Source organism: Bos grunniens, chromosome 9 (assembly GCF_055505025.1).
Source record: "Bos grunniens cultivar Pamir isolate PY7600 chromosome 9, Bosgru_T2T1.0, whole genome shotgun sequence".
Lineage (NCBI taxonomy): Eukaryota > Metazoa > Chordata > Mammalia > Artiodactyla > Bovidae > Bos > Bos grunniens.
Genome location: NC_141173.1, coordinates 80,314,559 through 80,326,136, shown reverse-complemented (window position 1 = coordinate 80,326,136; position 11,578 = coordinate 80,314,559). Strand labels below are relative to the sequence as shown.

Below are 11,578 nucleotides of genomic sequence, written 5' to 3'. Positions count from 1 at the left end.
CAAAACCACAATGATATATCACCTCACACCAGTCAGAATGGCCATCATCAAAAAGTCTACAATCACTAAATGCTGGAGAGGGTGTGGAGAAATGGGAACACTCTTGTACTGTTGGTTATATAGCCACTATGGAAAATGGTATGGAGATTCCTTAAAAAACTAGGAATAAAACCACCATATGACCCAGCAATCCCACTCCTAGGCATATACCCTAAGGAAACCAAAATTGAAAAAGACACATGTATCGCATTGTTCATTGCAACACTTTTTACAATAGCTAGAACATGGAAGCAACCTAGATATCCACTGACAGGTGAATGGATAAAGAAGTTTTGGTACATATACACAATTGGAATATTACTCAGCCCTAAGAATGAATGCATTTGAATCAGTTACTAATGAGGTGGATGAACCTAAAACCTATTACACAGAGTGAATTGAGTCAGAAAGAGAAAGATAAATATTGTAGTCTAACACACATATGGAATCTAGAAAAATGGTACTGAAGAATTAATTTATAGGGCAGCAGTGGAGAAACAGACATAGAAAATAGACTTATGGACATGGAGAGAAGGGAGGAGAGGATGAGATGTATGGAAAGAGTAATATGGAAACTTACATTACCATCTTTAAAATAGACAGCCAATGGGAATTTGCTGTATGGCTCAGGAAACTCAAACAGGGGCTCTGTATCAGCCTAGAGGGGTGGGGTGGGGAGGGAGATGGTAGGGAGTTTCAAAAGGGAGGGGATATATGTATACCTATGGCTGATTCATGTTTAGGTTTGACAGAAGACAACAAAATTCTGTAAAGCAATTATTCTTTAATAAAAAAATAAAAACAACAAAAAATTAAGATTTTATTGGAGGTTCACAGCTACTTCCACCCTACCATGGTGATTACTCTCAACAATATTACCAATGGTCAACTTAGGAACACATTGAATGTTTTTTCAGTACATATTGGGCATGTGCTTATTTTGTTAATTAAATTCAAAGAAATAACTCCTTCATATTGCTTGGCACTTAAGTCACCCTTTTATTGTAGATTTCTTTCTGTTCATCTAATTGCTCATTTTCAGTGTTCTGGGATCTTTTTATTCCTTTTATGCTTTAAAGATTTGAGATTCCTGAAGTTCTCTTTTGATCTTACCCTCTTTCTGACATTCTTGTTTTTCACTCTTATCCATATCCATGGCTTCAGTGACCACATATATGCTGATAATTCAAGAACATTTATTTATAGAGACTGTACCAGCCTCTGAGCTCACACGCATGCACACACACACACACACACACACACCCCTCTGCTGGTATTAATATTACCTAGTGTATTTTTCCATTGAAGAGTCACAATCATTTAAACTTAACAGATATGAAGTCAATCTCATTATCTCTTCTACCAAAAATGTCATTTCATTTCAATTTACTATTATGATGGAAACTAGGCAATTTACCTCAATACTCAGACCATAACCTTCCCCCCTTCTTCCTACAATCTAGCTCCATAAAATTATCAAATCCTGTTTATTCTATTCCTACTTTCTGTGCGCTTACCTATCACTGTTTCTAATATTTTCATGTTGGCTCTTGTCATTAACTGTGAAGTATGTCAGCATTTCCTATCTGACCTTCCTGACTCCAGCCTCATCTCTCTTTTCTACAATGCTGCCAGGTCAGTATTTCTAAAGTATATATGTGCTTATGCTGCTATGTTCATATATATATATATATATATTTCAATGTCTCTTTTTCTCTTTTAGGATAAAAGCTAGTATCATTAATCATCTAATTATCCCTAGTTGATTGGTGCTAGATCATTAAGAAATTTCCCCAATTTGACAGTACATATCCTGACTGTCTACCTAGTGAAGACCCTCAAGGTGGTTTAGAAGAATTTCTCACTAGGAATCCACACACTCTTTAAATTCATGATGCCATTTAAAGTAGAATTTTAAACAATGAAAACTGAAATGAATTAATTTTAAAAAATCAAAATTTTCATACTCTTAAAAACAGCATGGAATAATGATACAGATCCTAAGAACTTGAAAACCAGGTTTCCCTCTTACTGTCTGAATTATCTTGAGCAAGCCATTGAAACCCTTCACAACTCAGCTTTCATTTCTATAGGGGGGGTATAACACAGCAAGCAAAATAATTCATGAAAAGAATTTGCTAAGAGTCAGTTTTTGAAAATACAATTTTCTGAAGAGTCAGATAAATTTAGGAAAAGTCAATTTGCAAAAACATAATTTATAAAAACACAATAGAAGAAGTATAATAGGATCGTTTACCTTGTTGTTTAATTGCTAAGTTGTGTACAGCTCTTTTGTGACCTCATGGACTGTAGCCTGCCTGGCTCTTCTGTCCACGAGATTTTTGTTTATCTACTTCTTATTAATTTCAAATGATTGAAGGCCACTTTATAATTTTCAAATTTGAAGCACTTACTATCAATCTTAATTTTTATCAGAAATAAAACATACATTACAATTAAATTTGAATTTTAAAGTATCTAGGCTAAATCAGATATTATAATTTCATGCCTCTAAGACAGAGCAGTTTGGATCTGACAACTAGAAGCAGTTTTCAGGTAAAACAGAAACTGCTGAATATAGAAAACTGCTGAATGTAGAAAAAGAATAATAATATGAATGTAGTGATCTTTATGTTTCATACTTAAACTTTGATAATTTAATTACAAGGAAAAAATAAAGATTCAAAGATAAATTCATAAAAATGACAAAGAAAAAAGTTTGGCAAGAGTAAATGATATAGAGAATTTAAAGTCACTATTAAGGATTCCTTTAAGAAATAATAATTATTTTCAATTGATGACATGTGATATTTATTATAAATAATATCCTTATTTAATATTTCAGAATTCAAAATACATCAATTACAATCATTTCACATTCTTGGTAATGCTATTCAATCTCCTGTTAATTCTATTGAAACCATTTCAGTCAATTGATAAATGTTTTCATTTGACAAATTTGGAAAATTGAGAATTTGAAATTGATCATTAGATAATTGGATCTTCAGCAATTTGATCACTTGTTGAATATTGGAGGCTTTTATATTAGCAATATGTGATAATTTAAAACCATAAAAATAATTTCTATTTAATGGTGTCATGGTAAGGAAAAATGTGATTATGCAGGTAAAATTTTGGCACATTGTAAGTAGCTAACTTAGTAACTATTAATACAGATTTATTATAATTACTTCATTTCCAGTTCTTACAATTGTTATTGTTGTTGGTGGCAGCAGAACATAATTTTTATGACATTCTTTCTGCTTAACTTTGTAACTTAATTTGTCACCACTTGTTAAATTCTCCAAATGCCATGGAAGAAAGTTATACCCAAACAGATCTTGACAGAGAAGAGAGCAGTTTAATGAATGTCATCACGCAAACGCAAAGCAAATAAAACACTCTTGTTTTGCAGAAGTGTTATATTAAGACCTGTTCTGATGTTCAGTGAAACCTTTCTGTTGTCATACCCCAGGGGACAAGAACAGAACACTTTACATAAGAAACCAAGGGATTTACTGTGAAAGAAATCATAAAAAGCCAAACACTCAAGGCCTCACAGTAGAAAGTTAAAAGTGGCCCTGGATAAGGCTAATTGCAATAAAAGGGGAAAAATAAACATCAGTGATCCTAGCAGGAACAGCAAGGTATGAATCGGTGTACCAGCCTCAACATGAAAATAAAGACTGGCTTGAACTTGCTGGCCCAGGATAATCTTATATTAAAGCTGGAAATCTAGCAACTCTGACAGAGTGACATGATTTAGAAACAAGGCTCAAACATGTCGAGTAAGCAAACTAACACATACCTTGATATTATTTGGTCTATTTATTACATATTATGATCAGAGAATTAAAAAAAAAGATATTTTCACTTTACCTGAGATATCCAAATCATGACAACCAAACAGATGGAATGTTGAGTCATTTTCTGTATGTTCACTAAAGGAAACAACTTTATTACTGATTTTTATAAAACTGTGGCAGTCATTGCCTGATATAATTTTACAAAATGACTACTTATCCACTGTGAACAGACTATCTGTAACCTTAGTAAACTCATTTATTTAAGGTACATTTTTTAAAAAAATCATGATTAAAAAGATTCTTCTAAAATCTGTACTTGCAAAAACATTTGAAAGCTTTTTTCCTCCTTATTCATTTATTTCACAAATAACGCTTTCACTGAGCTACCGCAGTGGATCTAGTCATCGGCCCTGATGATACTGTGCTGCTGCTGAGAACAACACTTCTGGACCTCTTGAACCCAGATGCACAGGATTCTTTAGCTCCCAAGGTGGATTTCACCATTCTACTAGAGAGCTTCCACTCTATTCCTAATTCAGTTCCATTTTCTGAATCAGGTGTTGTGTGTCTCACTAATTCTTTTTCTGGATCAGCATAAATTCTTTCCCAAAACTGTTTCTGGTTCCAAATCTGGTTTGGCTTGTATTTGTGTGCCATTTTTATTCCTACTTGTGGTTTCAGTGGTTTCGACTACATGGTCCAACCAACTTTACCTTTTTAATGTTTGAGTTTTTTGTTTCTTGATTTTTCTGTTTGTTTTGACAATTTTGATTTCTTCTGGCCTCTGAGACACCTGCTTCTCTTTTATCATTTTCCCAAAATGATGGTTTAGTGATGCTGAAAGTAAAGTTTCTGTCACTACCTACAGTGCTGCCTTTTTGGCTGCCAATTGTCAATAAAATCCTGTGTTATTCATTTTCTTGTGTGCCACTGTGAGCTCAAATAAGTTAGAACAAGAAAAAAGAGGAAAAGCAAATTTATGTTCACTAGAATAAAAAGCAGCCAATAGATCAGTAAATACCAGGATAACTATGCTTTTGAGGTTGTCTGTGTCATTCTGACCTTCTGTTCTGAAACTAATGGAACCAACCAATCAATTTTACAAAGACACAACAATCTGTCCATATTTATTTGACCCATGGCTGAAACTGTAACACTGAGGCTACCAATGCATATGTGTATTTGCTTAAATGAGAAAAAGATATAAAAATTTTGTTTTTCTCAAAAAATAAAGGTAATTTGTTTCTCACAATGACCTGTTTTTAACTCATTCTGTGTCTGTAGCTTGCTTATTCCTTTTCTCTCTCTCTCTCTTTTTTTTAACCTCTTTTCATGTTTGGGAGACTTATATTTATTAATCTGTCAAAACTTTTAACAAACTGTCTACATTCAGATGTGTCTAATCCAAAGACATATCTATTATTACTTAAAAAGATGCACTTATAGAAATTGCAGCTTAGAAAATACATAGCTTTGATTATTACTAAGAACTTTGCTGGTTAAGATAATAATTCTATCGAGCAGCCTGAGGGGTTCTGAAATGAGGATATAAATGATACAGGATTGATTGATTCTGGCCTGCGGAGAGCTTCATCTCCTCTTGAGACATCAAAAGGGCTCATAGTGCACAGCATTTCCTCCCTCTCTTCTTAAAAGAAAATAGAAAATCCCTATAGAAATACATAAGTAAGCCAAGTCAATATGTGAGAAAATGCCATATGCACTGAAAACAGGATGTTAATAAACTTAAAATTTGAACTTTAATCTTCACCTACAACTTTGACAGTTATTGAAGAGAATAATGTATAAATGGAGAAACTCAGTTGTAGTCTCTGGATTTCCACAGCTTGCTTTCCATTTTAAGATTATTCTCACATATGAATAGATTTTCTGGATGGATTACTATAACTTTGCCTTTTTTTGTTTGTTTGTTTGTTTGCCTACTGCCACTTAGCAAACCACTTCATAACTCTGTGGCTAAAAACATCAATTTATTATTATATCTATTGGATCCGTGTCCACTAGACTTGGTGGGTGGTTCTGGTTTGAGGCACTGAACTCAGTGGATGGATCTGCAGAGAATTGAAGGCTCCAGCAGACTGTTGGCTCCCAGAGCTGGTAGCTGATGCTACCCTTCATGTGGAAGTTCAGCTGGGTTGTTGGCAGGAGCAATCACACTTGGCTTATCCACGTGGCTTGGGTTCTTAATGATTTGGCAGTTGAGTTCTGCAAGGGAATGTCCCAAGAACAAAAGTTCCAAGACCCGAGACTTCTTATGACCCAGACTTGGGAGTTATACTGTCTCTCCCCCCACATTCTGTTGGTTAAAGCAATTCACAGGCTCAGAAGAGATTCAGAAAGAGATGAAACAGACTCTATCTTCCAATAGGAGTGTTGCATTCAACTGTGGTCTTATTTAATCAACCACTCTGCTGAAATTATTTCTGTTTCTCACACATGGAACAGACACTCATCTCCCCTCAAGGCCCTTAAACTCTCCATATATTATAGCATCAGGGTCAGGCATGAGCTACTGGAGGAGCTCATCATTTCAAATCCTGATGCAGGTGTAAGGTAGAAGTGAGGTTCCCTGAGCCAGATTATTTATTCTTCATCGTGAATGATCCTTTCCTTATATAAAAAATGTCTTGTTTCTGTAGTTGAGTAGCTTTCCAGCATGCTTCCTGTTTATAGAAGATTGGGGCACTAGAAGCTTATTTTTCAGTTTGAACTGCCTCCAGCCTTTTTAGTTTAAGTTGACAGATAACATTTCTACTAACACAAGACTCTTAAAATGGTTTTGAGTTTCCCAGGGATCTTATGGGATTCATTCTCCTGGTTAAAAGCCACTGCTCTAAATCTCAGACATATTTCTCTCTGTCTTGGGAATGAGGGTACTATGGAAAAATATCCTTATGTGGTTTAGAAAAACTTTGTCTACACTCAAAGTCAAGAAGACACAGTTAATATTGATATCTTTAGAAGACCTTTCATCTGGATAAGACGGTCTGCTGCTGCTGCTGCTAAGTCGCTTCAGCCATGTCCTACTCTGTGCGACCCCATAGACGGCAGCCCACCAGGCTCCCCCGTTCCTGGGATTCTCCAGGCAAGAGTACTGGAGTGGGTTGCCATTTCCTTCTCCAGTGCATGAAAGTGAAAAGTGAAAGTGAAGTTGCTCAGTTGTGTCCGACTCTTCGCGACCCCATAGACTGCAGCCTACCAGGCTCCTCCACCCATGGTCTGCTACGGCTGCTGCCAAGTCGCTTCAGTCGTGTCCGACTCTGTGCAACCCCGTAGACAGCAGCCCACCAGGCCCCTCCATCCATGAGATTTTCTAGGCGAGAGTACTGGAGTGGGTTGCCATTTCCTTCTCCAATGCATGAAAGGAAAAGTGAAAGTGAAGTCATTCAGTCATGTCTGACTCTTCTCGACCCCATGGACTGCAGCCTACCAGGCTCCTCCGTCCATGGGATTTTCCAGGCAAGAGTACTGGAGTGGGTTGCCATTGCCTTCTCCAACCCATGGTCTAGGGGCACACAATTAAGATGCTTAGTAACCTTTCCATTTTATTTCCACAGCCTAAGGGACTCTGCCTTAAAATCTTTTGCAGGTGTTAGGAAAAGGTGTTAACAGCCACATGGTGGGTCAGGAATTCATCCTAAACTATATTTTACTGATAGCCCCTTAGGTTTGACTTTTGCCCTATAAAGCTTTAGGCTTCCCTTGTAGCTCAATGGGTAAAGAATCTGCCTGCAGTGCAGGAGACGCGGGTTTGATCCCTGGGTTGGGAAGATTCCCTTGAAAAGAAAATGGCAACTCACTCCAGTATCCTTGCCTGGAAAATCCCATGGATTTTCTGCAGTCCATGGGGTCCCAAAGAGTTGGGCACGACTCAGCGACTAACACTTACTATAAAGCTCAAATTTCTTACAGCTTTGAGGTCTGAGAGTAACCTCATTTATTACATGGCCACGGGGCAGATAGCTGGCCGGGGGCAGGGCTTCGAGGCTGGGGTCTTGATGATTGGTTCCCAAAGCCTTAGGCTGCACCCGCTGCATACCTGATGCTGTTCCCACGCCAGCCGTCCAGCAGGCCATAAGCCTCAGCGGCCCAGAATTCTCTTTCTTCCAGACCTGGAGCCCGGAAGTAGAGTGAAAGAGGTGGAGGAGACCATGGATGGAATGCTCCTTCAGGAGCAATTCTTTGCAAATCTGGGACGAAAACATCTCACTCCTTCTTAAAGCCAGAGTGTTGGAAATGCGCAGCATGTAAACCAAAGGGTAACAGCTAAAAGGGCTTTGTAGGGATGGCTGGGCTCCTCGTCCCTTTCCTGAAAGCCTACTGCTTCAGGCCAAGCAGGGCCTTGGGGCTTTTTCTCAAGTCCTGGGGAGGTGGCGTGGCTCCAGCACCCCTGGGGAAGGAGCTGCCCGTGCTGTACAGGCCTTAGGACGCCAAGGAGACAACGCTCCGAGCCCCCATGGGCCTTTGAGAGCTTCATGGTCCTCTCTCTTATCAGGGATATGGGGACGTGAAACTACACGGCAGCAGCTTGGGTTTTATGTTTTTTTTTTTTTAAACTGTTGATTTGATTTCGTCCCTCACTTCATGTAATAACGCGAGGTTTGGATAAGCAGTTGGAACTCACACGTGGCAGTTAGTGCCTGTGAGATGAGCTGGAGAAGGCGTTTCCCGCCAGCGTTTGAGCTGCCTGGTGGTCGCCGGGAACTCGGAGTTCCATTCTTTGTGAAGAGCTTTGCGCGGGATTCAAAGGAAGCTCGCTTGGTGCCACCTGGCTGCTTAGCTCCAGTGTTGGTTGGTTCGTCTGCAAACCTCAGTGTCCACAGACCCAGGGAATCATCGTAATAAAGTTGTCGAGGTTAAAAACAGAAACACCAATCCCCGCTTCCCGAAAAAAACTCCCAAACCTAACTGCAAGAGATGGCATAAGGAAATGATATCCAAGAGATTCAGGTGAAAGCTGACGAACGTTTGTGACTATTATTCTCAGATTTCGTGCCTCAGTGCTGCCATTGAAACCTGTTGGCCAGATTCAAGGTAAGAGAAAATTGAGTCACAAAAGTTTCGTGACTGTTTTAATTTATTCTTTTTCAAAGAATCCTGAAAATTAGTTAACGAAGTCTCTCATACGTTAAAAAAAAGTTTAGTTTATAGAAAATAAAGTGCAGATAAATATTTAAAATATGACTTCAATACTTTTGAGGAAAGAAAAAAAAAGCGTTTGCTTTAAGTAGTCTGGACTTCTTTTATGAAAGCTTCAGGCACTTGCTGGTGTAGTAACTCAACTAAAAACCAGTTTAGCTGTGAATTAGCTTAATGACCTTGGTTGTTAAGCTGTAAGATAAAGAGTATGAGAATGTGAAGTAATATTAGGCTAGTAAATGGTAGGTGAAAATGCAAGCAATAATTGTTGTAAATCCAATGACAATATTGTCAATCCAATGACAACAATAATGACAGTTATTTAAGACTTGGTAAAGCTACATGTGTGTATGTTTATATACACCTCTCTATATGTGTACATATTTATATATAGATCTCCTAGTGTATTGTGAATCCCTGAAAAAATTTAATGTATTTTTATTTTCTTTTAAAGTCAAGTGTTCTGATTGGGTAAAAATGTGAAAAATATTGTTAGCAGAATGGTATAATTTTCCTGTGGTCACGTATGGATGTGAGAGTTGGACTGTGAAGAAGGCTGAGCGCCGAAGAATTGATGCTTTTGAACTGTGTTGTTGGAGAAGACTCTTGAGAGTCCCTTGGACTGTAAGGAGATCCAACCAGTCCATTCTGAAGGAGATCAGCCCTGGGATTTCTTTGGAAGGAATGATGCTAAAGCTGAAACTCCAGTACTTTGGCCACCTCATGAGAAGAGCTGACTCCTTGGAAAAGACTCTGATGCTGGGAGGGATTGGGGGCAAGAGGAGAAGGGGATGACAGAGGATGGGATGGCTGGATGGCATCACTGACTCGATGGATGTGAGTCTGAGTGAACTCCGGGAGTTGGTGATGGACAGGGAGGTCTGGCATGCTGCAATTCATGGGGTCGCAAAGAGTCGGACACGACTGAGTGACTGATCTGATCTGATAATTTACGAGTCATTTATTTTCTTATGGAAAATCTAATTTAAAATTTCTCAATTTTCAAGCTGACTTTTTAGTCAAGTTTTGTTGATGGTGGTGTTTGTTTTCACATGTGACTTAAAAGCAGGAAAATGTAAAAAGTATGTGTGCAAAACAAATAACAGAAACGGCTGTCTTTTAAACAGTACTCTTACGGGCTTCAGGTATTTTTGAACATTATGTAAATTTAGTTTTTCCACCTAAAATAGCTAATCAAATTATTTATGACAGATTCATGATATCAGTAGTAATTTGTTTTTTGACAATAGGAACCAGATTAAATTAGACTAAACTAGAAAACTACTTTTCTTGTTTTCTTTGTAGAAGAAAATTTAGGTGGTTTTGAGTTTGACAGTGTTTTTTTTTTTTTTTTTAGTTTTTGTGCTGTAGAATTCTATTATTTTCTGTTGACCAATCATGATACAAAAGTATTAAGCAAATAATACCATTACATTACATTATCAGGCTTCCCTGGTGACTCAGATGGTAAAGAATCTGCCTGTAATGTGGGAGAACTGGGTTTGATCCCTGGATTACGAAGATCCCCTGGAAGAGGACATGGCAACCAACTCTAGTATTCTTGTCTGGAGAATCCCCATGGACAGAGGAGCCTGGGGGGCTACAGTCCATGGGGTTGAAAAGAGTGGGACATGACAGAGCAACTGAGCACAGCACAGTCACATAATCACAATAGTAAAAGATGTTTATCAGTTTTTACAATCAATAGCCAGACAAAAAATAGAAGATAAACATAGTTGTAAGCCATAATGGAAACATGATTAACCTAACAGTATAAAATAATTACATACATTTTGTGGGGTTAAATAGAGTGCCGTGGTAAATGGAAGTGTATACATGCAATGTTCTCATCCACCCAGCCAATCTGTTTGGCACAATTAATCTATTTACAGTTTAGGTAATTATTTATATGTATGATCCTATTATATGTATGAACCATTTTCTTAATTGTTCTGGATTTATTTTGTGTAGGTCTTTTCCTTCACTTGTGTTTCCTGCTTAGAGAAGTTTCTTTAGCATTTGTGGTAAAGTTGTTTGGTGGTGCTTAATTCTCTTAACTTTTGCTTGTCTAGAAAGTTTTTTTTTTTTTTTTAATTTAAATTTATTTATTTTAATTGGAGGCTAATTACTTTACAATATTGTGGGAGATGGTATGGGGAGGGAAGTGGGAGGGTAGTTCAGGATGGGGAACACGTGTACACCCGTGGAGGATTCATGTTGATGTATGGCAAAACCAATACAATATTGGAAAGTTTTTGATTTCATCATTGAATCTGAACAAGGGTCTTAGCTTGATAGAGTATTCTTTGTTGTAGGTTTTTCCCTTTCATCCTTTTAAACATATTGTGGCACTGCATTTTTAAATACAACACTGGAAGCATGATCCAAAAAGATAAAAATGATAAAGTATGCTTAAATAGATTTTAATAAAATTAAAATTTCTGCTTGGCTAAAGATGCTGCTAAGACTCAAAAGGCTGGAAGAAAATATTTGCAAATCATATCTAATAAAGGACTTTTTCCAAAACATAAAAAGAACTCAAAATGAAACAAGAAATATTGAGAATGGGTAAA

General features: G+C 37.5%; 1 long non-coding RNA gene across 1 annotated transcript; it reads left to right on the top strand.

Annotated features, from left to right (window-relative positions):
• Positions 1-7,755: 7,755 nt before the first annotated feature.
• Positions 7,756-10,286, top strand: LOC147366238 (uncharacterized). Its single transcript, XR_015132449.1, has 2 exons — positions 7,756-8,900; positions 9,460-10,286. It is a non-coding gene; the product is annotated as an uncharacterized LOC147366238 (long non-coding RNA).
• Positions 10,287-11,578: the final 1,292 nt, after the last annotated feature.